Here is a 26,427-nt window from a genome sequence, read left to right as displayed (position 1 = left end):
TTGCAATAGTTGTCTACATTGATGTAAATATACAAAGATTGAGAGATGCATTGTAAAGCTTTTTCATAGCTGTAGGAAGAAACTGACATATGGAAAACTACCTTTGGACTGTGGAAATTATTAACAAGACTTAGAATATAATGCATCACGAAAATGTATTTTTTTCCATGCTTTTTATACTTTTTAGTAAACCATGCAGGGAAGTGTTCTTTAATTCTAAATGTGTTACACCTTGATTAATATTAAACTATTATATTTGGTGTGTTGTCTCCTGATCTGGTAGTATAGAGGGAGCTAGGTGGATGACCTTTTCACTGGTAGGTGAACGAGCTGTTACTTTAGAGCTTTAGATATCTATTTTATTCAAATAGTAATCATATAGGAGTTGAAACCAGATGTTCTTTAGATGATAGCAGACCATTTGTTATCTTATTCTTACAAATGAAGTGTTGCTTAACAGTAGTGTGGCTATTTCACACTTCTGATAGGCATGCATTCACTAAAACATCCTCCTGAAAAGTCAGCTTTATTTATCAGTTCCTCTGAAGAGCAATGGAGCAAAAAGAGCAAGCATTGTAGCAATAGTTATACTGTGTTTCAGAGTTACGGGTCAAAAATATAGAACTCTCTGTAATGAAATGCTGATTAGGTAGCCTTAGGTACTGAGCCATATGCTTGGATTCTGTATCTGTAATCATTTTACTAAAACATCGGTGGGCTTATTTTATCTTTTCCTTTTATCTGTAACACATTTTTACAATTACCAGTAGAAATAAATTCAGTCTTCAGGGACAAAAGAGGATGTTCTGTTTTTTAATGTAAGAATAGAATTGTATACATTAATTGCAAATGTTATTTAAATTAACAGGGCATTGCAAATCATTGTTTTTAAAATCATACAGCAAAATAATTGTGATGCTAGTCTCTGTAATTACCTTTGGGGAGGTGCTTCTAGAACATTCAGTGTCTAGAACTAGCTTTACCAGCAGCAAGTTCCAATTCTGGTTCGGACTCGGCTATGTGCATTAAAAATATTTACTCTTTCCTTCCAAATGTGAGAAATACTTCCAGAAGAGGAATGTTTGTGACAACATGCGTTTAATCTTGGTGACAGTGGCTTTTGTAAGCAGAACACATAAGTCTCAAGTATAATGTGATTATCAATTGCTGAGAATGAACAAATTACATTGTCTTCTGGAGACATTCAGTGCCAGTGTTTTTAAAGCACTTTAATTGAGCCTTAGTAGTTCTTCTGCCTTGCCACCCAGCTTCAAGAGATTAAAACATTTCCTACAAATCTTAGAGACAGTGTTTCTTATTTAAGGATTGTTGCTGTTTACATAAACAAGGTTGGGGCTGCATATTTAGCTCTGGTTCTCCATGTGTATGGATGGGATTAGTGCACGCCTAATATAGAAACTTTTCCACTGTCTATGGGAGTGGAATATTTGAAAACCTGAATTTCCTCCAGGATTACTCGATAGCTAAATAGTGCTAAGAAGACATCTGTAGTTGGCTATTTACTCTTTCCTGTAAATGTTCTGACCATAACATTGAAATAAATTTGACCTGGGAAATATTGACTACAATTAAGTGGTTAGATGAGTTATCTTTACAGAATCAAACAAAGATATTGAAAAGATGACTACTTATCATGGCAATGGTTTTGTTTAAAAGGTTCTAGGAATTTTGTTTCGGCAGGGAAATAAATACATCTCGTATTGATAAATAAACTCTTTTGATATAGCCTAGATGACAAAATGGAAGCATTAAGCCCCTATGTTAAAAATAAGACATGGATGTTTTTGAAATATGCAATTTTACAGTTAATTTTTTTTTTTTCATCCCAAAGAAACAGGAGTTGGTGTTTTCACTTAACCACCGCTTACTTATTTACCATGTTCAGTTCCCCTGGCAGTGCTGTTTTGCATGGTTATGGTACTTTGCAGCTTGATGGTGCTCCTGATAAGCATTTCTTCTGCTAATCTATATATAACTCTTATGAATGCAATACTTTAGCTAACACACCTAAAGGCTAAGGGCCTTGCAAATTAATAACTGTGCTTTATTCAGTGTAACTGCGTTGTACATCCAATTTCACACCACATGCAATAGATACGTAAGGTCAGCGTCAGTGGTATGAACCTCAAAGGTACAGTGTAAGACTTTATTTATCAGGCTATTTATTACACTACACTTAGCACAATACACATTGTATTGTTCACACTATTACTAATAATTCTGATAAAAACAGTAATAGTTTTAAAATGGCTTTGCAGCTTGAATGATTAAATCTGTAACCAGATCTGTTTTTCATTCCAAAGCTGCCACTCTGTTTTACGTAATGTAAAGAAATACGCCTGGAAGTACGTTATGGTAAAATTGTTTTACAACAAATGTTAATTTGGTGAATTTTAGAGAACATATCTGCATATGATCCCATAAAGTCTTGTTTCACTGCTGTCTCTAAGCACAGATCTTATGTAGATTTATTTAGATGCATTTTTTTTATCATTGCTTATTGGGTACTCTGCCTGTCTGTATAAAGGTATTATAAGATAAAACAAGCATGTCTGTGGAGCACATTCTTAAAACTAATTCAACCTGTAATGGGGGACTTGGTTATTTCCATCTTCCTGTTTTATCTGGTGATGTATAGGTATGTACGTTGTCGTTTCTGTATATTACATTATGCCCTCAAATATTTTTAGGGGTCAGTGGTTTACCCTGAGTATATTCTCTTCTAACCTCTCTTGTTGTTCATCTTCATAGCTTGCCGTATACATATACATATATATATATACATATACACGTAGCTTAACACGTAACGCAAAACTAAAAATGTTCTCTTGTGTGTTCAGTAATTCTTACTATGCCCCCTTTTTGTAATGTGCATTAGCCTACTGTTTAATTATTGCCTTCAAAAGGTAACGTTTTGTATGAATTGACCATATGTAAGAAACTAATTCAGTAAAGACCATGTTTCATTACAATTGTTCTGTTTAGGTTATCATGCTTAAATATTTTCTTTAATGCCCATAGGTTGTGGACCTAATTTACAAATACTCTGCATGTTGTGAAACATGACCCTGTGTTTATAGTGATTGTTGTCATCTTGTCACTGCTCCACGTTTCCTGTATTTATCGGAGATCAACATGGCCAACATGTTTAACAGCACTTGAAAAGCCCCTTCCAAAAATGGCTTGAGACAGTTGTCTCTGAGTTGTCATTTGTCATGAGGATGCACCTGTGATGCCAGTGTCTGCTGAGTACAGACTGGTCTGAGGCTTCCAAGAAGTACTGCTCAAATATGAGGAAGTGAAAATGTAATCATAAATAGTGGTGGGAGGGACACATTGTCATAGAAAACTGACCCACTGTAATGAATGGAAATATTTGAATACCCACAGAAAGATTTAGTTTTATTTAGTGTGGGATAAGAGAGAACCGGAGTCCTGTTCCTCCTGCCGTATCATGTTCCTGGCGGTTTCACAGGGCCTCACAGTGGACTGCTGTTATCCTAGTACACAAGCAGCGATAGACAGGATCTCAGTGTGTTCGCCCCAGGTGCAGATCACATTTATCCTGCCTCTCACCCAAATTTAATCAAAAGCTTGACCAACATGGCAAAAACTAAATCCACACGTCATTTGATGGTGGCGTTACATCGGCCAAAGGCAACAAATGTACAAACACTTGGAGGCTGTCATCAAGTTTTGGGCTTAGATGTTGCAATCATAGGGATGAGTCAATGGTGTGATTTAATCTGGTGTTTTGATTTAGGCAATTTCCAGTATACATTTTGCTGGAAACACATTGTTGTTCTGGTCTTGCTGGTTAATACATTGTGCTTGCTGGTAATGTAACATTTTTATTTCTGGTTCAATTTCAGAATGCCATTGTACATAATAGATTAATTATGTTATTGGTTACTTTAAGTATGAGACTATTATTTTATTTTACATAGTGTTAAACAAAATCACCCTTAAATCTTGTATTTGTATGCATTTAATTTTAATATACTAAAAATAGTTTCAAGTGTACAAAACAAAACGACGCGAAAACAAAAATTCAATTGATTCAGTACATTTCTTGCTTATTTTAATAAAACAATTGGTTATCTGGTGCATTGGTTTGTGGGGCTGTTTTGAGTTTTTGTACCTCCTGAACCTGTCTGCTTTAAAAGGCATTAGTACTCATAATTTATAAAACATTCAGACAGCTTGAACTGCAGTAGCCAAACCATTGAAGTGTTGGTTGTCTTTTTTCGGAGCATTTAAAAAATCTATGTACAGTACTGAGGTAGAAATGTCTTATTGTGTACAGCAAGAAATATATCTCAATCAAGTCATGTAGGCCTATAACTTGCTTTCTGATACCGTAAGTGTGTCGATTTCTAGCCCCTTGGAAGAGAATATGCAAGAGATAAGAACATTGATTCACCAGTAACAGGTTGAATGCTGAGCAGCAGATCTGTAACCTGATTGTGCAAAGATGCATCTGTGGAACAAAGTAAACTGCTGCAATGCAGAACTGCTACATCCTTGTAACCCGGACAGTGGGGCAAACAGTTTTGTTTATATTATTAATTTGTGTTATAAGATCTATTTATTTTCTAATTAAATAGAGGAATGGTATTTGTTCAGTGGTAGCAAATAAAACAGAGATCGGATTAAAGCAACTCCTGCTAAAGAATTAAGAACATAAGAAAGTTTACAAACGAGAGGAAGCCATTCGATCCATCGTGCTCGTTTGATGTCCATTAATAACGGAGTGATCCAAGGATCATATATGCAGAAAGTTTGATTGTCTTATTATACACTTGTATTATTTTGGACATAATATTATATTTAAGGGACATCTTTCTGTGCCAAGCTTGTTGAATGGAAATCACTTGGAAGGACAGGTTAGATTCATAAAATGAAACCCGGACTCTCATTTGCTTGTCTTTCCCCGAGATATTAATCCAACATTACAATGTCAGCATTTACCAACTCTAACTTTGATGAAACCTTCACCTTCCTGGCAGCTGTAGGGCATGGTTTATGTCATTGCGCTGACAACTCCAGACAAAGCAGCACTGCAAGAACATTCTGTGCATATCCTCGGGTCTCGGAAGTTCAATGCGAGTGTGTGCGCGTAATCCAGTGAGTGTGTTGTATTGTCCCTTCTTGTGCATTCAGTTCCAGGAAATGGGGAACACAACAGTGCTACCCTGTTTCAAATGGATATGCAATATGTAAGATGTGTTTGTATATGAGAAAATGTAGAAGCTGCACTAGTGACTTTTTTTTAATGGTTTCGTAGCTTACGGTTTTTGTTAAATTACAGAATTCTGGAGTCCCATAGCAGCAATGTTCAGTTAGGCGGTTACAGTTCCACAGGGAGGCAATACTTTTGCTTTGCTTCCTTGGGGATGGGCATTAATGCGTAATTTGTCTCTCTTCTACAGTTGTTCATGGCACAATCTGACTAGAACACATTTACCTATCTTCCTGCAGTAACCCCCATTTCTTTGGCACAGTGCTTTAGTAAATGTCTAGGCTATTTGAATTTTATTTTAATTTATTCCAATATTCTAAATGCTTCAGATTTTTAGGTTCAAACCATTCTGGACTTCCTCATCCCACCCCTCCACACACACACACACATGTACAAAGACATAACAAACATGTTATTAGAATATTTTCAACTTAAAATGCCTTTTTTTTTTTTTTTTTTTTTTTTTTTTTGCATGAATGTGTCACAGTATGCATTGTCCTCGATGTCACTGTGAAGTTCTCCATAGGAAGAATGTCAGAGGGTGGCATAGTTTGTGGAAATTTATCTTGCACCTCTTCAACGAGATATTCAGATTAGTTAGTCTGTTTTATGAAACTTAAACCACTTTAAACAGTGTGGAATTTGATGCGCATTTCCCGTTGTGCAAGTTAAAGGGGCATTTTAGAAATACTGGTATGTGAGGTAGAACAAAAAATGTAGAATGTTCCGGCTAGACGACAAGATTACAAAAAGATGGAACCTTTAAGCAGACAAGGCAACAACCCATGTAAGGGATGAAGGAGTATTCAGCAGACCACATCACAGCAATTGGCAGGGAGGTGCCTGGGAGGCATTCAAGTGGTGGACAGAGACTATTTTCAGTTTAACATGGCTATGAATTGGATGTGCAACCAGATCTGTGTGGAAGTTAAATGACTTAAAAGCATGACAATTATTATTGACTTTATTGGCCATTTCAGAATAATTAAATTTGTATTTTATTAAATACAATGAAATGAAGATTCTGAATCTCTCCCGAAACAGACCATTGAAAAGCTTAATTACTACCTGGAAAGGCTAATTGCCATCTGTCTGGAGTTGGATAGGGAGATTTAAGTACTTTAAAAGGTCATGTTTAGATAATGGTTTTACAGACTGATTTCTCTGGAGTAGGTTTTATTTTTTCAGCACGGGCTAAAATGGCCTCTCAAGAATGACATTCAGTGCATTCCCACATTTGAACAAGCATGCTAAAAACCGGGCATAGCCTCAATGGAAAAGTGCTTAACGATGTTGATGGTAGGAAAAGGACAGACGGCATGCATAAACATCCTGGTGTAAAATCAGGTCTAACTCTTTCTAATACAATATTCATGTGGCAAGATGGTGGAAATACTCTGACAAAAAAACCTTACCTCCACACCCTTACTATTACACCTCACTCTTTCTTTTTTGCATTAAATATTCATGAGATTTTCACTGACTGCAAAGGGATCTTTCAGGTCAAACTGCTCATCAGCTCGTATCTGTAGATACTGTATTTATTAAAGTTACACATTTAAAAGCCTATTGAATATTGATTGCGTTTGAATGCAGCTTTACATAGAAGGTTGACTAATATCAACCAGTTCAAGACTCTTGCTAAAAACTCCATCTGACTTAGTCAAGGCTCACCTTGGGGTGGGTTCAGAAAATGTTGGACTATTGGTTTCATTCAAGCCTTGGAGAGTGTCCAGAAAGAAATCACAACGCCTTTGGATCATGTTCATGCCATTTTTAAGTTAAAACCAGTTTTGCCTAATGAAGAAAAAACACATGTAAATCATGAAGTATCACAAATACATCAGGATTTTTATCTGAAAAAGGGATAGAGAATTGATGACTTGATATGAGTTTATGAATTTGGCCCTTTGTGTTTCGGAAATCCTAGATGTATGTTTTGAGAGATGGAAGAAACCACACACAGTACACTCACCTAAAGGATTATTAGGAACACCTGTTCAATTTCTCATTAATGCAATTATCTAACCAACCAATCACATGGCAGTTGCTTCAATGCATTTAGGGGTGTGGTTCTGGTCAAGACAATCTCCTGAGCTCCAAACTGAATGTCTGAATGGGAAAGAAAGGTGATTTAAGCAATTTTGAGCGTGGCATGGTTGTTGGTGCCAGACGGGCTGGTCTGAGTATTTCACAATCTGCTCAGTTACTGGGATTTTCATGCACAACCATTTCTAGGGTTTACAAAGAATGGTGTGAAAAGGGAAAAACATCCAGTATGCGGCAGTCCTGTGGGTGAAAATGCCTTGTTGATGCTAGAGGTCAGAGGAGAATGGGCCGACTGATTCAAGCTGATAGAAGAGCAACTTTGACTGAAATAACCACTCGTTACAACCGAGGTATGCAGAAAAGCATTTGTGAAGCCACAACACGTACAACCTTGAGGCGGATGGGCTACAACAGCAGAAGACCCCATCGGGTACCACTCATCTCCACTACAAATAGGAAAAAGAGGCTACAATTTGCACAAGCTCACCAAAATTGGACAGTTGAAGACTGGAAAAATGTTGCCTGGTCTGATGAATCTGGATTTCTGTTGAGACATTCAGATGGTAGAGTCAGAATTTGGTGTAAACAGAATGAGAACATGGATCCATCATGCCTTGTTACCACTGTGCAGGCTGGTGGTGGTGGTGTAATGGTGTGGGGGATGTTTTCTTGGCACACTTTAGGCCCCTTAGTGCCAATTGGGCATCGTTTAAATGCCACGGCCTACCTGAGCATTGTTTCTGACCATGTCCATCCCTTTATGACCACCATGTACCCATCCTCTGATGGCTACTTCCAGCAGGATAATGCACCATGTCACAAAGGTTGAATCATTTCAAATTGGTTTCTTGAACATGACAATGAGTTCACTGTACTAAACTGGCCCCCACAGTCACCAGATCTCAACCCAATAGAGCATCTTTTGGATGTGGTGGAACGGGAGCTTTGTGCCCTGGATGTGCATCCCACAAATCTCCATCAACTGCAAGATGCTATCCTATCAATATGGGCCAACATTTCTAAAGAATGCTTTCAGCACCTTGTTGAATCAATGCCATGTAGAATTAAGGCAGTTCTGAAGGCGAAAGGGGGTCAAACACAGTATTAGTATGGTGTTCCTAATAATCCTTTAGGTGAGTGTATGTCTCAATTTGTAACTGAGCATGAGTTTGAAATGTATTGTTTTCCTTATTAAAACCAACAGATTTTTGAAGCAAACAAACTATAAGAGAATTTGAACCTATATAATGCTTTGCTTTTTTAAGCCAGAGAAAACAATCATACAAAGTCAGACATGAGAACAGTAAATACCTGTCAAAAGTGCAGCAACTCAGACTCAATTGAAGGATATCAATTTTACACTAAATAATTACAAGCTTGATGACCATTGTAAAAGGATCTTGAAGTTGCTTCAATTACTACAGTCACAATATGGATGAGACGTACCAAAAGGATGTCATTGCATATATTAAAATAATATAATGAATATATAATAATACTTTTACTGATGCTTAACACTACCTATGACTGTAATGTTGTTTGAAACCATGAAAAAAGCAAAGGTATATTCCAGTTATGACCATTAAAAATCTACGTTTAAACTTCTTACAGGGATTTTAAAACTGGCATTGTGAAACATTTGTGACACTAAATTGTATTTTAGTTTTCTGTTTAGGTATTTAGTCATTCTTTGTGTACATTCACCATCTTTTGGTGTTTGAGTTTGAACACTAGTTTTTTTAAGATTACCTCTAATTAAAGTTGCTATGTTAATGTTTTGAGTGATCGTTTTTTCTTGTGCGAATGGACACATTTAAAACAATTTTTTTTTTCAGTTTTCTTAAACTGCTGTTTCGTAGCATTTGAAGTGCTTTCAGCCATTTAAACAATCGCGGTCAATTACCAGTCTGAGCTTAGATGCTATGCTTCAGAAAAACTTGATACTTCATTTTAGCTTTGGGTGGCTTTTACTGTTGAAGGCGTGGATGTGTTTGTTTGTGTGTGCATGGTTACATGTATATATGTGTGTGTGGTTAAAAAATTAAGCAGGCATAGGGTTTGTGGTCTGTAGTGCAAAACAGTTGCCATGGGTACACCGGAGTCGGATAGCTGTTTTCACAGTGAAAAACAGTATTTGGACCTCAAGCAGGAAGTGTTACTTCACACAGCAGGGTTGTGTGTGGGGGGACTGCTCTCATTCCTTGATGCAGAGTTATGACTCTAAACTTGGAGTTTCTCAAAAGACAGAAATTAAGCATGTTCCTTGTATTTACCAGTTAATTTAAATTTCTTGTACTTACAGGTCGAATTGCTCACTCTTTCTGAAGTAAGTACGTTTCATTACTGTTCTGAATATGTGTACATTTCATGTTTAAAGTTTGTCAAATCCTCTGCAACAGAAATATTTATATAAGATGCACAAAAACTCTCCCCTTTTGAAAATGGCTTATAGGTTTCAATAGAATGTCATGTATACCTATCTGTCCTTATCCTGTTTATTCCAAACTGTTAGTGTATCCTATACCTTCTAAATGTTGTCTATAATGCAAAACCAGGACAAAGCCAGCTGGTGTTCTTACTTTGGTTTCTATAGTAATAGATAGTAAATAGGAGTTTTACCGACCTGTGATTGCTCTTGTCAACAGCACAATATTCATATGCACTGCATTTGAAGTGGTCACTACAGCGGACTGAACTCTATTTTATCTCAAAATGTGGATCCATCATTTGCACATTTTGTTCCCAGTGTTCCTGTTTTGTTAATCGGATGGAAATGAAAACAAGCGCTCTCTCTTTATTTTTTATTTTTTTAACTGAACTGACCACAGTGAACCCTTTTTAAATACTAAAACAAAAGTGGCCAACTGTTTTTGCATCTGGACCAATGTCACAGATTACTTGTTTCTGTGCAGAATTTAAAGCTTGGTACACACACTCAAAGATGCATGCATGGCACATAGTACCATTGATATCGGTATATAGATTATTTCCTTGTATTTTGAAATATGAATATTTGTGTCGGGCCGAGGATTTGACAAACTTTAAAATATGACAAAATATGTTCAAACAAAACCATAAAGAAAAGCACTTCTGTGTCGGAAAGGGTGAGCAATTTGACCTTTAAGCTGCAGTAAGTGGATGGGACTGATCTTATAGAGCCCTGGCTGTACAAACAGATATATTATATATAGTTTTATTGAAGACCAGGGAGGGGAAATGGCTTGCTCATGGCTGAATACTGTTCTCTGGAATTCAGATTTCAACACACACGCACACACACACACTCACACACGCATGCACGTACGCACACACACCTCTTTTCTTCACGCCTGCTGCTGGGAACAGCCTTCAACATTTCTTGTTATGCAGCTAATCATTTTCAAATACCCATGCCTTTTCTATACTGTTCACTATATTCATTCTACCTGGTACATGCCATTCAGTCATTGTCATCTTTCAAGTACTGTATTTTTAAGAAATGTAAAATGTGTAAAATTTCAGTTTTACATATAATAGCAAGACACCACAGTTTTGCAATAATTTACAAATCATGCTCACTGCAGAGAACAAAATCATGAGTCTTAGCACTGAAATAATTTCACTGGTTTCTGTGGTTTTGTAATGTATAGCCTAGCCAAGCAGACAGTTCACAATGAGGAAATTGTCAAATTTGCCAATTAGCATCTTTATTCTCTATGATAAGAAGGCAAACGTATTAATATACTTATTTTATTATACAGCCATGATCATGTGCATTATACAATGAATAAAATACAATATTCATGTCTAATCGGTCATGGTACGATGCATTGAAGTGCAGCAGTAAAGCAATCTAGACCATCAATTTTATTTTTATCTGAATTGCTTTCCTATATATATGGCTAGAAAATGTATTTTGTTGTGAGCTGTTTGGCGTAGGAGCATGCTTTCACCAGCAAGACACCATTCCTTTTTGATATTATTTATCCACCATCAAATGGTTTGGATGGTGGCAGTGTTTCGTTGCTTTTTTTCAGAATGCTGCTTTGTTCTCCCTGGGCTAAAGTTGTTACTGATGATGGATGTAACAGGATTGTTTGCACCACATATTCTTACTCCACCTCCAGTTGACCAACTGTATGCTACAATGCATCTCATTCAGCAGATGACAAAGAACAACGAAGTCCTACAACAACTACTGGTCCGAGAAACGGCTGCGCGCAGTGTTTCACGGTTTGTTAATGAATAAAGTTTCTTTGATTAACAGTATTGTACTGGAAGCATAAACAGTATATTTCATCTTTGGTAGCAAAATGCTGACAAAGAAACACTTTAAGTACATTCTTGTAAGCAGATTAAATCCTTAGAGAGCAGGTGAGTCTGACAGATAAATGATGGATATCTTCAGTGCCACTGGGAGATGGTAGTGTTCATTTTTGAGGGTGGGTACATTCTGTGATCCAGTAATGAAGGGGCAGCTATGCTAGGATTACTACGGTCATTCCTGCAGGCACTGCACACTTCTAGATCTGTTTGATATCCATCTCCAGATTAATATTTCAATAGGGGATATGAACAATTACCTGAGGCAACTTGTACAAAAATGTAGTAAATTTATTGAAATTAATAATTTACAGCAGTGACGAAAGCACTGACTTGTATACATATTGGCAAATCATTAGGAACGGCCAAAAAAAAAAAAAAAAAGTTTGAATAGAATAAATGGTTTGACATTGTTTAAAGGGAATGTTTATTGCCCATAATGTTTCCTATCCCTAATAGCTGGCAAATTGTTGTGGCTTTAAATTATTAAGAAGAACTCATTAGCGAGTCAATTTTGTGGATTGTTGTCGTTGTTTTGACTGAGGATATTGATTCCCGTCTGGGTAGGAAGACAAGCCCCCCAGGGTTATGGTACAGGAGTTACCTGAGGCTCCAGCATGTTGTGTAATTTGCACAAGCTTTGTGTATTCTCCAATAATAAAGAAAAGTCTTGTTTTATTGGATTTCAAGATCCCCTAGTTTAGCATCATACTGCTAAACTTCAGAATTGATGTCAGACTTTTAGAAAGTTATCTGCCATTGAAAACAGGATAGGTATATTCTTTCAATGAAGATCATACTCTGACACTCAGGTCTCAAAACTGAGTGAAACTGATTCACAGAAAAACTACATGGTTTAATCCTAGTTGGATTATATTATTGACACAATCTCCCAAATGATTTGGATTACACAAGACTTTGTGGTGTCATATAGTCAGACAACCGAAATTACATCAGCATTCTCCGTACTTGTTCATGCTGTGTGCTAAAGTCCATCCAGTGGAATCAATTGATAGATTGTGTTGTAATCATTGCATATAATGTTGTTCTAGTCTTCTGCTTTGATTGGTGTTTGAGAACCACTTCATTTTAGTGGTTTCTAATGACCAGAGCATGCTTAAATGCTTCTTGACTAGTTCCAGCAGGTTTCTACTAGAATACCACTGCTGTGATAATGAGACTAAGCCTACACAATATGTAATTATTATAATTTGTGTAATGCCTACTATTTTCATTGCCAACAGTGTAGATGTCATCCAGCCATTTTGGGATGTGACATCTGATGATGTAGTGAAGTTAACGGTACTTAATCAAGCAGAAAGAAACATACACAGCTCAATACAAAACAAGTGGGAAAAACCTTGGACACCTTTGGAACATAATAGTCTAACTTAGATTTCATGCATACATTTTTTATTGGTGGCACTGACTGTTGGACTCACTCCTATATCATAAACAATGTGTTAAAATTATACTGGCCATTTTTAGTGATCAATCTTGCATATCTTTACTGTTCCTTCTGTTTTTGCGTAAGGCAGGCCTGCTCAATCAAAAACTCCACAATTCTAAGTGCAAGTCGGACTCAATGAGTGTTGGACAGCTCGAATGGCAACTGGATGATGCATTTCTCTCCCAGGTCCACTTTAAATGGTTTGCAAGTGTCACTTAGGAAGCTTCAGATACAAAAAGGATTCTCATTGTGGGATTCTCCTGTGAGGTGTTTATCACTGAGGATCTCTGTTATTGGAGGCCTTTGTATTGCTGTTTTTTTAAGGCAAGTTTGATGCTGCTGGTTTGTTGATCATGTAGAGTGCCTATAGGAAGTGTTCACCCCCTTGAATATTTTCACATTTAGTTGTGTACAGCCTGAAATTGAGATGCATTTAAATGAGAATCTCCACCCCTTTGATTTACACCACCTATTCAACACCTTGATGTGGCAAGACAATCTTTATTGTGAAACATCTGTTAATGAAAACTAAAATGTCTTGGTTAGAGAAGTATTCACACTCCTGAGTTGTTGGGAGAACCAACGTTGGCAGCGATTACAGCTGAGAGTCTTCCGTGGTAAGTGTCTACCAGGTTTGCACATCTGGGTTGTGCAGTATTCGCCCATTTGTCTTTGCAAAAATAGTTAAATAAGTTAAATTCAGCTCAGGGCATGAGAGAGTGCCCATTTTGCATGATAAATTGAACTTCCATCAGGAGGAATTGTATCATGGTCAACATTTGATAAACAACATATACAAACAGAGTGATCCATAACCACTAATACACAGGTAGTTTGATTTAAGATATGGTAGTGCTTCTAGGTATTGATTTTTCAGTGTATGCAAATACATAGATGCTGATATCAATGTAAATTAAAGTTGTATCTCTTGTCAGCTTGTTCTTTTGCAGTCTCTAATATGATATTACCATTGGACTATATCTGCACTAAAAATTGCAGTATTTCTTCCAGGTCAGAAGGCGAAAATGCTTTGTTTTTTAAAAGGTAGTTACTATGATGGAAACTCACCATTGTGTCCTAACCGGGTAAATATTTATCTTGAATGGGAGCAAAGGAACGATTCTGTTGCTGTGGTTTCCTTGTCTACACAAACTGAAGCTTTTGACACCACATCCATTAGGTTACATGTATGTCATTTAATATGCTAATAATAATAGAAAGTTGTAGAATTAAGAGCAGAAACATTTAAATTATGTTTTGTGATTTGAATTCACAACTTATGAGGCATTTATAGGAGCACTCGCGCACTTCTGATTCTGGCACAGTGTACGTTTAATTGTGGTTGTTGGATGGAATGCTAGAGCCATAAAATCCCCATATTCTGTGGGCCTAAGTGTTACGTTTAGTGAGTCGGAAAAGGCATCGGTGCCTTAATAAAAATAGCTAGTTTGTTGAAGAAAATCCTGCAGGGGATGGAGTAAAGTAATACAAACGTGAGTTGAGGGTCTTTTTTGATGGATATAAGAGATGTTCCCATACAGGTCGTCTTTTCATGTAATAGGATCTTGCAGTCGATTTAAATCCTGACTTTCAGAAAGGTTGTTTATTACCGTCACTGGTTGGGCAATGGCTTTTAATCAGTCACCTGTAAAGGTCATATTTGAGAGAGTAAAGAGTTGGCAAGGTTATAGAATAGCTCATTTATGTGCCAAGAGACCCCCCCCAGCACACACACATGACTTTGTCTCAGTTAATGACACTTTTTTTGTTCTTTGTTCTAAAAAAGCTGCCAGGTACACTGTAAGGCTATAATATTGCTTAACCTGTAGGTCTTCCTAAGTCCCAAGTTATTAAGTTTCTATCATTCTTCAATGTGAGTATCTAAATATAGTATATTTGATCAGACATTTCACCTGAATTTTAATTCCATAGTTACCGTTTGTTATTGAAACTGGTTTGAGAACAGAGTACAGGAGAACATTCACTGGGACGCAGCTCTCTGCATCTGTTTCCAGCGAGGAGGCAGCTGTGGCACAATTAAGACCAGTCACTCTCGCTGGATCATGAGTCACGGGCTGAGCTCAGATCGCCTTGTGTTTGCTCATGTGGGTAAATGACAAACTGCTTGCAAGCTGTTTTGCTTGCTACTGTTGCCAGCTTATTTAGCTCCACACAATGATGCTCTTGTCTGAAAAGATGTGCAGTGGGTTTTATTCTTCTGAAATGAGTACAGAGGTGAGGTAAAGTCTTAATTTGACAAAGGGCTGCAAGCATGTTTTTTCTTATTACTGTTCAAATGTGCATGATGTTAAATGCATTTTATCACTGATGTACCCGCTATGTATACAAGAGTTTTGTAATGCCTATTATACTGCCTGATGGGTAAGACAGCTTGTAAACAACTCACTGGCTCCATTCACAACAAGCATGGTGTCATCCGATCAGTAAGTTAATTAAACTATCAACAAAAAAATAAGGTCAGCTGGTCATGTGGCCCAGTCGCCTTCTGATAATCCTTTTCCTATCCACCTCTTTGACGTGCTTTTAGTAAAGCCTAATCGTATTGCAATCTGACAGCTATGAAAAGACACTGGTGCCACGAGATTTATGGGATCCAGTACAAGTGGCGGACATCCAACAGTTTCTCTTCCAAAAGAGGGGAAGAGAATCCTTAGCTTGTTGTCTATTACAAAACAAGTCAATCTGTTAAAAAAAAAAAAAAAAAAACTACATTTGCATCTGTTTATCTTAAACATCATTCTTTCCTTCACTTTCCTTTTTTTAATGATTGCTCAGGATTTGTGTTGCTTCAAGAATGTTTTATACTGGAAAACCAAGACTGAAATGGGATGAATTGCCATGTGACTTGCTACCACTGCCAAGTATCCTTGTGCTCTTGTTTCTAAGGCTGGATTTATGGTTAGTGGCTGTTAGAATGGCATAAAACGCCAAAGGCGGCACTGATATTAAGTGGGCAGCCTCCATGGGCCCCAGAATAGGGATTTCTCATTATCCAAGGAAAAACTCACTTATCATTCACTGCCATCCTTTTTCAAAGACATTGTTTAGGGGCAGATAATGACATCAAGAGCTTATTAATTCCTTTACTGTTATCGAGAAACATAGCTAACTTTACAGATAAGGTTTATTTGGAAGCATACACATTTTACCACTTTGTCTCAGACCGGGCTCCAGGGATGTGGTGCCAGGTTTAATGCAGGCACATAATCTGCCCGGCACACTAACAAAAGTTGACAAAAAATAAGTATCCTTGGCTCCAGGATCACATATTTGGCTATAATGGCAATGTGTTGTGTCTAAAGAATTATTTACATGCAATAAATTGTACATATGACGTATGTTTGAAATACATTTTAATGTAATTGATCAAATAACAAAAAATATATATTTCTGTAGATGTATGTTCCAAATATTTGTCTTTATTTAAAAATATGTGGAATCTTGTTCCAGTAAATTAAACGTATTTGTAGTTAATCTTAGGCATTTAAACTGAAAACATTGGCGATCTTCTGCTGTGATAATTCTCAAAGAAAAAGGTCTGTGTAAACGGAATACACATTCTCAGGTGTAAATATTACAGCATATCAGGTTGAATTTTGTGATCCGACGCTCTTTTATAACCAGATGGCCTTGATTGTTAAGAGAGGAAGTATACACGTAGGCAAGGAATAAACTTAAATTACAGTAATAGAGGCTCTGGTGTACTTTTCGTAAACCCATCAAACAACTCTGGTGTCGTGTTAATTGCTGTCCCATAAAAACATCCATACTATTTTATTACAAACATTAGGCTATTTAGTGCATGTAGTGTCTGAATCAGCTGGAATTACTTGAATCATTCTTCTTTTTGAATGTATTTTTTATTTTTGAGGAAATGTATTTGATACTACAAAAGAAATTCAAAAACAATACATTTTCCAGGCCCAATTGTTGTGGTGTGTTAAAGGAAGCTTGATATGGAGGAAATCCAAACTTTCAGTTGTGTTGTCTGTCACTACGCACACAAGGCTTGCGCTAAGCTGATGGAGAGAAAGGAACTGATGGCAGGTTTTATATGATTTTCAATTATCAAAGTATGTCACACTCTTACAATACTGCTCCATAGTAAGTTGCTTTTACGGTTTTCATTTTTTTGTGGTTAGCGTACAACTCATAAAGGCCGTATAATTTGTAACAATGCATGGTTTATATGAAAAGTGGAGTTCATTGTAAGAGGTTTATGATGGCTCATGTGTGAAATGTTACCTAGCAACATACAGTCAAATCTTTTTTTCTTCCCCTTCATGCTTTAGTGCCAGGCGAGCTCATAGGAAACTTGTTAACATGACGCTGTGATGGCTGAGCTCACTCATCTGAACAGGGAGCTTTACTAAGTGTTACACATTATACAATGGAGGGAAGGCACTCCCTCTAAAACCTCTAAGCTCAGCCCATAATGACTTTATCACCAAGGGAGGGGGTGTGAGGGGGACACACGCCATGGAAAAGTTTAGCATATTCATCCAACATCTGAAACTGAGCCGCACACTAATGTTGTGTTACTCATCTTGATTAAAGTAAAAAAAGAGATTGAGGCTCGGCAATGACGACCGAAATATATGAGGTACCCTTACTGTGTGCATTTTGTAGTCATTCGAGTAACTACCAGAGATATGAAGAAGAAACTAGGTGATGTTGTTCTCCTTGCAGGCCTATCTCTTATGTGTGTTTCTTTTGTAGAAGGTGCTTACATAAAACTAGGATCCAGTCTGTACATTATTATTTTGCTTCTTCTTCTTATTAACCCATATTTACTGACTGGATTAGTTGAAATCCCTTTTGATTTATTTTTTGGTATTTTATTGTGGACATTCCTTATGTGAATGAGTCATGTTTAGGAATAATATTAATAGTTTCCAGGATGTATTGTCTTTCTTGTGGTGTGATGTAATATGCTTTGTCACAATTTTCCAAATAGCAGTAGAAATAAACATTATATATATCATTTCAATTTGAATGCTAATATAATATTTTGCAATATATTTGGATTAAACAGCATTAGTCATAAAGAAGAATATCCCTCAAGAATCCTTTCTGGGTTACTAATACTGTAATAGTGCAAGCACTGGCTTGTTCTTGGGGGATTTGTCTTATTTATTAATCCAAACCCAGCATGGTTTGAAAAGTTGGAATTGCAGACATTGTAATGTGATGCAAACAAATAGATGGCAGCCTGCTAAATTTACTTACTCTGCAGGAAAACTATTCAGCTGAGTGGAGAAATAGTTTTCTTCAGTGCTGTTATCGTTACTCTTGCAGTTAACACCTTTCGCTTTCTTTTAATTCTCTTACATTCAATTTTATCCTGAATTCACTCCACTGATCGTTCTATTCACATGAGTTATGCACTGTGCATCTAAGCTTTCCTGCTGGGATTTAGTTTTAAGGTGTTTTTTTGCATCTAGGTAAACATTTATTTCTGTAGGTCAATGCACTAGCTTGTGTACCCCTGTTTTCAGGAAGTGTGTTGTACATTTATTAGAATTAACTTTGGCAGCTTGTGAGAATAGCTCAGGTTAGATCTAAACAATGACCCACCCAACTAACGTTCAATTTAAAACCTAATACTTGGTGGCACTTCTCCATGCCAGAAGCTTATAGGCTATGAAATGAAAATCTGCACAGAAAATTAGGTTTGGAATTTGTGATTTATGGGTGGGTCAGATGTTTTATTTTATCCAGGTCAAACTGTACTTATCAATTGGGGCAGCTGTTGTTTAGATTTGCTGTGATAGTAATACACAATGAAATAATACCAAAATGAATAATGGAAGACAACAGAAGGTTATGCAGTGATTTTAGTTGTATTTATTTTTAATGAGTTTGTGATGTTTTAAGAGGAGTTCAGAGTGAAAACTGAATTAGAGGGTTAAACACTGCCACAAAAATGATGAAGAAATGGGGCTGGCTAATTAAGCAGCAACCTGCCGGGCTGAGGACACAGCGAGGTTTGGCATGGACTTTCCTTTCCCACGCTCCGCACTGTTCTTTCATCTCCAGCAACCTGAGCCACAAGGAGCCTCTGGGATTTAGAGTCACTGCCCTGCAATATGAAATCAACACTGTCGCTGTGAAACTCATTGCTTTCTGATAGGACCTGATTGTCCTCTTTTTTAATAAAGAAAAACTCTTATAAATACAGTGGGCAGTATAGAATAGCTACAAATAAACAAAGGAATAACCCTTGCTAGTGAGCAGGCTTTGTGTAGAATTAGTGCTGCCTTAAAACTGTCTGCTTCTCACTGAATGGCCCATATTAAGCCAACTGGAAAAGTCCTCAAACAGGGCCGATAAACCCAGAGCAGCTCAACAGTATCACTCCTCATCAAACAAGTGGAGGCCTCCCAAGAAGAGATACAAACAAAAACCTCACAATGCCTACATACACTTCTGTGATCATGATGCCTTCCACCCATTACTAGTAAGAGATTCATATGAGAAGAGCTCAAGGTAATATTATAAAGTAGGTTATCACATTGGAATTTCTCTTAATTGCATATGGTGGCTGTACTGTAAACGGTTGTCTTGCGATTATAAACTGTATTTGCACAACAAATGTATTAATCATGCTACTGATTGCTTGGTTTAATTTATGTAGGCTATTTATTTATTTATTTGTAGCTTCCTTTTTTTGTTAACAGCACATTTTAAGTTAAAGAATGAACCGACTCACCCTTGTTACAGTGTTAGTAAGAAGAGCCAAGCTTACTTTTCCAAACCCCTCTCAGAAGAAAAACACAGTGACAAAGTTGATGAAATAGCTTTGTGAACTGAACCAATACTGTAATATTCATAAGTGATTTGGTGGCAACTAATAAAATCTATTTATAGGTGGTCTGTCCCTCATACATGCTTGATTATTTATTACATATGCAACTCTGAATTAATCTAAATTATTGATTTATTTTGCAGTGGTAAGTAACAGGTCCCACAGGTTTCTTCAGGTATCAAGCTTTTGTTGGAACTCATGTTTTAAACATTTACCCATCCATCTACCTGAGGCACTTCTGAGATTTCTGTGTTCCAGAGCAGGCAAGATCTGTTGATTCAAAGCCCTCATTATGAAGATCTCATCCATTTGAAACTGGGTTAAAGTGCAACACTTCTACAAACTTATTTTCTCTTCTCTGGCTCTGTGAGTTTCTCTCTAGTGAGCTCCGTGATCTGTCACAGCATGCAAGTCTTAAGCATACAGTGTAACCTAACCCTTCATGGTCCCTGCGAGTGTTTACTTTTAGCCTTTTCAGTTTGAGCAAATTTGTGTAATAGTAATCTCACGTTATTGGTGCACGGTATTCTTATCAAGTGAATTATATGCACTGTGAGATCGATTTCAGTTATCATTTTTAGAAGAATGATTGGTCTGTATTCATCCTAACGGCTCAATTGAGCATTAGGGTAAAAGGGTTCAATTGTTTCACTATACTGTTAACAATGATGTACTCTTGTAATCAAGTTCAGGCATCAGTAAGAAGTCATATGAATTGGAAGAAGCATTCAGGAAGTGAAGTAATCAAATTAAATCTTACTCTTCTTTTCAGGGATATCAACGTTTCTGTACAGGAGGCCAATCTGGTTTTAGTTTTCAGTTAGAAAAGAAAGAAGTAAAGGTTTATTTAGTTTCACTCTACGGATGTCTCCATTTATATCACAAGTCTCTGTTAATATGTGAACCATAAATTGTAATAAATTGCTTAAAACAATCTTGACATAATTTGAGAAGCTCTGATACACACATGTACACATTTGTGGTTTGGGTAGATCTGGCAGATCCCACTTCCTTATTCTGTCTTCCCTATTCCTTATTCACCTCCACGTGTTTATCAAACCAGTTGTTGCATTTGCTGCAATCAAGGTTGAAGGTCCTTAGCAGGTAGCTGACTCTCAAAGTCTGTTAATCTTTCTCAATCTCACAACAGTCAGGGCACAGTGCTAAACCTTGATGTATACTGCATCGAGTCTTAACACGCAAGCAAATTTGGGAAACAACATTAAAGGGAAACAATACTGGACTTTGTAGGTAGACAGTCAACAGATGCTGTGGATTAATTTACAGACGTCAGGTAAAACATTTAACATTCATATTTTTTATTTTCATTAAATGGTACTTAATGTTTCTAAGGAGTGTTGTAGTTTCTGGTTCTAAATATATGGTTTTATATGTGGTGTTTGTTTTGTTTACAAAGATATGGAAAATGTAGATTCTTACTTTCAGGGGGAGAGAAAACATTGCTTTTTAAATTATTTAGGCATACTATATCTGAAGATTTAATAAACAAAAAATAAAAGAAAGAAATAAAGAAACAATGATCAATGCTTTGGGAACAGTTTCTTGTTTTTTAAAATCAATATGTTTAGTTTCAGTTTTCTTTTAGACCTTTAAATATTCTCAAAGACTAATGTAAAGCCATACAAACCCTGGTATGTACAGTATCGTATTTTTCTCTCCGGCATCTGTTGTACTTGGCTGTTGAGATTTCTGGTCGGGGAAATATCCAGAAAGTTGTTTATAGTTCTGGTGAGTTATGGCTTCTTGCATTGTTTAATGGTTTCAACAGCCTTGGCTAACTGGTGAACTTTACCTGTTTGATATAAGCTGACTTATGACTGTATTTACTCTGTCCAACTGATTTCCTGGAGTTCCTTGGTAATCATAACTGCATGTTTGTTTTCTGTCACATTCATATTTACCATTCAGCCCTGCAGCTGTTGTAGCATTTGTAGTGTTAAAGATTCTGTTAATACACTCTTAAATATGAATCCTGTCGTCAAGGTGCAGACCATGGTACAGGAAGCTGTGGATTAAACTTCTGAAACTTAATTTGAGGTTAAACCTCACTGTGATGATTTTGTGCAATCATCATTCTGTATCTGGTGGTTATTATACTTGCCTTATCTGAAACAAATAAAAACAAATATTTTAGTTTCTAAATTGCGTAACCAATAAGTAACTTGAAGATAAATTATTTAAATTATTCTTTTAAATGTGTAATCAATTTTTAAACAACATACATTGGAATTATTTCTTTCAATGCACTTATCTGGTATGTTGGCTTCCACCCACCCAAACCCGATCTCCATATCGTTGTTCTCCCTTGCGACAAAGTGAAAAGTCATCCGTTGCATGAAGTGAAATTAAAATGGTCCCATGTAATATTCTCGAATAGCTTGAGCTCGAGCAGTGGTTTGTTTGAAGACATTTTTTTAGTTTTGTACTTCAGAGAATAAGAGAGGGGCTGTGAGTTTACACTGGCTGGAGGGACTGTTCTTGAATTTAATTCAGTTGCATTTCTCTGATCTGCTTTTTAATCTAATTTTCTGCAATTGTCTTGAGTCTGTAGCTGTATAATTAAACCCCTAATACCAGTTGTAGAAACAGATTCGTATATTTTCATTATGCCCTGGAAACATTTAATTAAAGAAATAGTGTGTGTATGTATATATATATATATATATATATATATATATATATATATATATATATATATATATATTTCCTCTTATGTAAGGATCTATGTAAGGGGTTTTATGCATATCACATTTACAAAAAAAAACACTTGCTAATGTTCAATTTGGAAAAGTGTGTGTGTGTGTGAGAGAGAGAAATGTAAGTAGATCGACTTGTGGTCAAATGTTGTGTCTACCTTTAAAACACATCAATGCAGATGGAGACTGGCCAGTCCTCATTTAGAGAAGGAACAAGATTCAAGAGCTGTGTTTATGAAGATGCATAGCTTTGATGGACACTGTCTGAAACTTAGCTAATGTGTGCGGACTGGGATTGCCCTGCATGCATAATGCTGAAGTTATAGTGCTTTTAATAGAATCTTAATGGCACCAATGTGTGACTAATTAGCACTCTGTAGTTCTCTTGGGGTTCTTCAGCACAGTAATGGATGCTTCATTAGCTGTTCTACAATTACTGAGTTCTAGAACAGGACAGGTTTGAGGGTATCGTGATATAACAAAATCATATCCTTGACGTTTAGCATCCAATTCGTCATCCAATAGATGATTGTCTTATGCTTTGTGTTCTGTGTAGTAATCCATATACATTAACTTTTTAATTGGGAACACTAAACATTAAACAATCTCAATTTGTGTGATGTGTGATTCTCACATCTGTGTGTGTTTTAGCTTTGATCCAGTGGCTGGGTGCACACCGAGCCCTTCCACCCAGCTGAGCACTTTGTGTGAAGGTGATTGCGTTAAGAAGGAGGGAGAGTAAATGCAGGAAAAATAATGTGTTCCATATGTGCTCTCTTTTACAACTCTTTGGTGTTTGTAGTTTAATGTTACCCTTTCAATTGTACCAAATCACAGAGAAGATGAATGCAGGTTCTCATAGTTTCATGTAGGGATCATTTAAAATTACAGACTTCCCCACAAAGATATTTCAGAGATTGCTGAATAGATGTCTTCCTTTGATGCACAGTTTATATAACATACTCAACTGACCTCTGCCTTTTCATGTATATGACTGCACTTCCTTCAGATATATTTATGGGAAAAGAGCAGAATGGTAACTCATTAAAGTCACTTTGAAATGTCAATATTAGTGTATACCTACTTACATACACCTGTAAAAATAGTCTGATGTTCCTACAGTGTGAAATGCATAAGATATGCCAATATAGACCTGCAATTTTAAACATTTTGCTGAAATTGGTCCAGTTCATTAGTTTTAAAATTGTGCCTAGTGTGTCATGTGCTGCATAACAATGCTTTTCCATAACAGTAGAGAAATATTCTACAAATCTTATTTACATTTATGCTTTCTTCTTCACTGTGCAGATTTGCAAATTGCCTTTAGGCATCTTGTCTTTGAGACCGTTTTGCAACAAGGTTAAATTGTAGCTAAACACTGATGCACATAATACGATGTCCTTGGTGTGATTGTTCTCATTCTGCATGGCGTGTGTGTGGTGTATGTCCCATTTATGTGTATTGTTATGGTATATCAGTTTGTTTGTCAACTGTATAAATTGGTTTTGTTTCTAAAGAAAGTCTCTAAGTTTCTTCAGAGGTTATAGACCAAAACACACACTATTCTAGGCCCGTTGAATTTTCCTTGGTAAAACCTGTAGCTGGCTCATTTTTGTAAATATAACAGAACATGCTTTTTTTTCATGATATAGTAATTTGTCAAACCTCTTCCTTTAAAATTCCAGACTACTTTCATGTAACTGGCCTTGAATAAATATTGATCACTACAAACTATGAAATAAGACCATTTTGCTACAGAAAACTATCTTAATTCTAATTATATTTAAATTAGTTCCCCCACTTCGTCTCAGTTAGTTGGAACCTTTTCTGTTACACTATGTAATTTTCCTCTCTATCACATAGTACAAAGGGCAAGAGCAAATTAAACATAACATTTGGTAAGATTATATTTAAAGGCTGTGTGTATGTGTGTGCGTCATCATTGAATGGGTGAACAGATTATATATACAGCATCTATACAACTGCACAAATATTTAACCAGTGAAGCACATTGTTACTTAAGTTTCCCAGTAGGCATATTGAATTATATACATGCATGACTTTTCTGGTACAGATCAGAAACTAGACCACATTAAATACCCACAAAAAATGGGTATGTTGGTTCCTTGAGAGCACAGCCTGGACGCATGAAAGTGACTCAGTGATTCACATGTGCTAACCCTACTTCCCCCTGGATTCTGTTGGGGTGTAATAATAATATAAACCAGATTGCTCAAACTGTGATGTTGTGAAGACCGGATTCTAGAGACTCGCCACACCCTGTGAGCACTCACTTGGCACACCCAGCACTCATGTCGGAGCAGAGGGGCTGTGAAATGAAGTGGTGCGTTTTCGGTACCGAATTGTCGCTCCGGTTCTAGAACGCCGAATGCGAATGAGGCGCAGGAACCAAACCTAGAACGCGGGGTTTTCTTCCAAGAAATCGTCACTATAACTTGAGGACATGTGCGATTCAAAGTTAAGAGCTGGTTTATGGGTGTGGATATGTGACTGCTGTGTTACTTTCTGTTTTCAGTATCTCAAAGACGGTAAGCATATGTTTATATGTTTTCGTATTTCCTTCATTTACGTTTGAACTTCAGCATGTGTAATGTAGAAAACTTAATAACGAAAGCTATACAGTGACACTTAAGCGTTACAACTAGCCGGTCAATGTTTGACCTGTACTTTATAATGATACACTAGTTAAAAGGTACATCGTGTTTCCATATGAACAGTTCTTGTAAAGGGTGTGATTCCTGCATCAACACACAAAACATGCGTGTTTCAGGTGAACTTGTATTTTTCACACATGGCCGCTTTTAGTATTTCTTACTTTGTTGAATATATTTTGCATTTGTTTACACTGCTTACACGGATGTCGTGTGCCCTTCGCGGAGAGGAAAACGTGTTTATTGTTAAAACACCCACAATACTTTTAAATGTATATAGATTTTCCCCTTGAAGGAGAGAGCCATCGAGCCTACAGTTACAATGTGACAGGCAGCAGTGTTGTACTGTGCTGTCATGCTGCGCCCTATCAGTCCCCACCACGTTGTCCCGTTTGAGAGGAGCTGCCTTGCTGAAGCCTGCCGTCCCCAAACCGCACGATTGCCTCTCGCACCGCAAATTCATCATTTGCATTCAATGCCTTTTCGATCATTTCAGCCTCTATAATCCGGCCGTTATTATCCGGTGCATTATACAAGGTGTCGTGACGTCAGGGCACAATGTCAAGGCAATCTACTGATCTGAGATGCCACTCATGCCATTAATCTCATGCGGGTCAGAGCAGTCACGCAGCCTCCTTCAACACGTGTGTTTTTATTTTTCTTCCTTTGATGTAAATAACTGGAAACCGTCCCCATAGCCTTCTCTCCTCTCCTATCCTGTAGTAATCTTAAGTAAGTAGAAACCGAGTGCAAATGGTAACCTGTTTGGCAGCTGATTTATATAATTGCATTTTTAGAGGTGAAAGGTTAATTGTATTTTTAATGTAATTGTTCTTAACATGTGCATTTTATGCTTTGCTCACAACCAATAGACAATAGGTCCTGTGAACACTTCCAGTACTTTTGTTTTGTACAAGAATGACTTAAAAATGCAGTTTTCATATGCACATTCCTATTGATTTTGGGTTCTTAGTCATTTATATTATTGCAAATGAATACAACAGTTAAGGTGCAACCCAGATGACTGGTGTGAGTGAAGTCATGTTTTCCATCTCGGCTAGATGTTCAAAATTCATTTCAGAAGTGGTGAATCTGTTTTTCTGGAGTAGTCCGAATGTTTTAGCCTCACTTGGCTTCTCCACGTT

At 36.9% G+C, this 26,427-nt stretch overlaps 1 protein-coding gene across 3 annotated transcripts in view; it reads left to right on the top strand.

Annotated features, from left to right (window-relative positions):
* Positions 1 to 26,427, top strand: part of sgms1b (sphingomyelin synthase 1b) — a 50,491-nt gene that overhangs the window by 13,941 nt on the left and 10,123 nt on the right. The window contains exon 1 of one of the 3 annotated variants that reach the window (XM_066692863.1): positions 20,980 to 21,187. The exons of 1 other annotated variant lie outside the window; for it this stretch is intronic. The gene's annotated coding sequence lies outside the window, so the exon portion shown is untranslated. Of the gene's footprint in view, positions 1 to 20,979; positions 21,188 to 24,719; positions 25,160 to 26,427 lie in introns of those variants that run through there. One more of the 3 variants, XM_066692861.1, reaches the window with a different exon arrangement.

The sequence above is a fragment of the Amia ocellicauda genome, chromosome 20 (assembly GCF_036373705.1).
Source record: "Amia ocellicauda isolate fAmiCal2 chromosome 20, fAmiCal2.hap1, whole genome shotgun sequence".
Classification (NCBI taxonomy): Eukaryota; Metazoa; Chordata; class Actinopteri; order Amiiformes; family Amiidae; genus Amia; species Amia ocellicauda.
The sequence above is the reverse complement of the archived record's forward strand: the minus strand, read 5'-3'. Positions and strand labels throughout refer to the sequence as shown.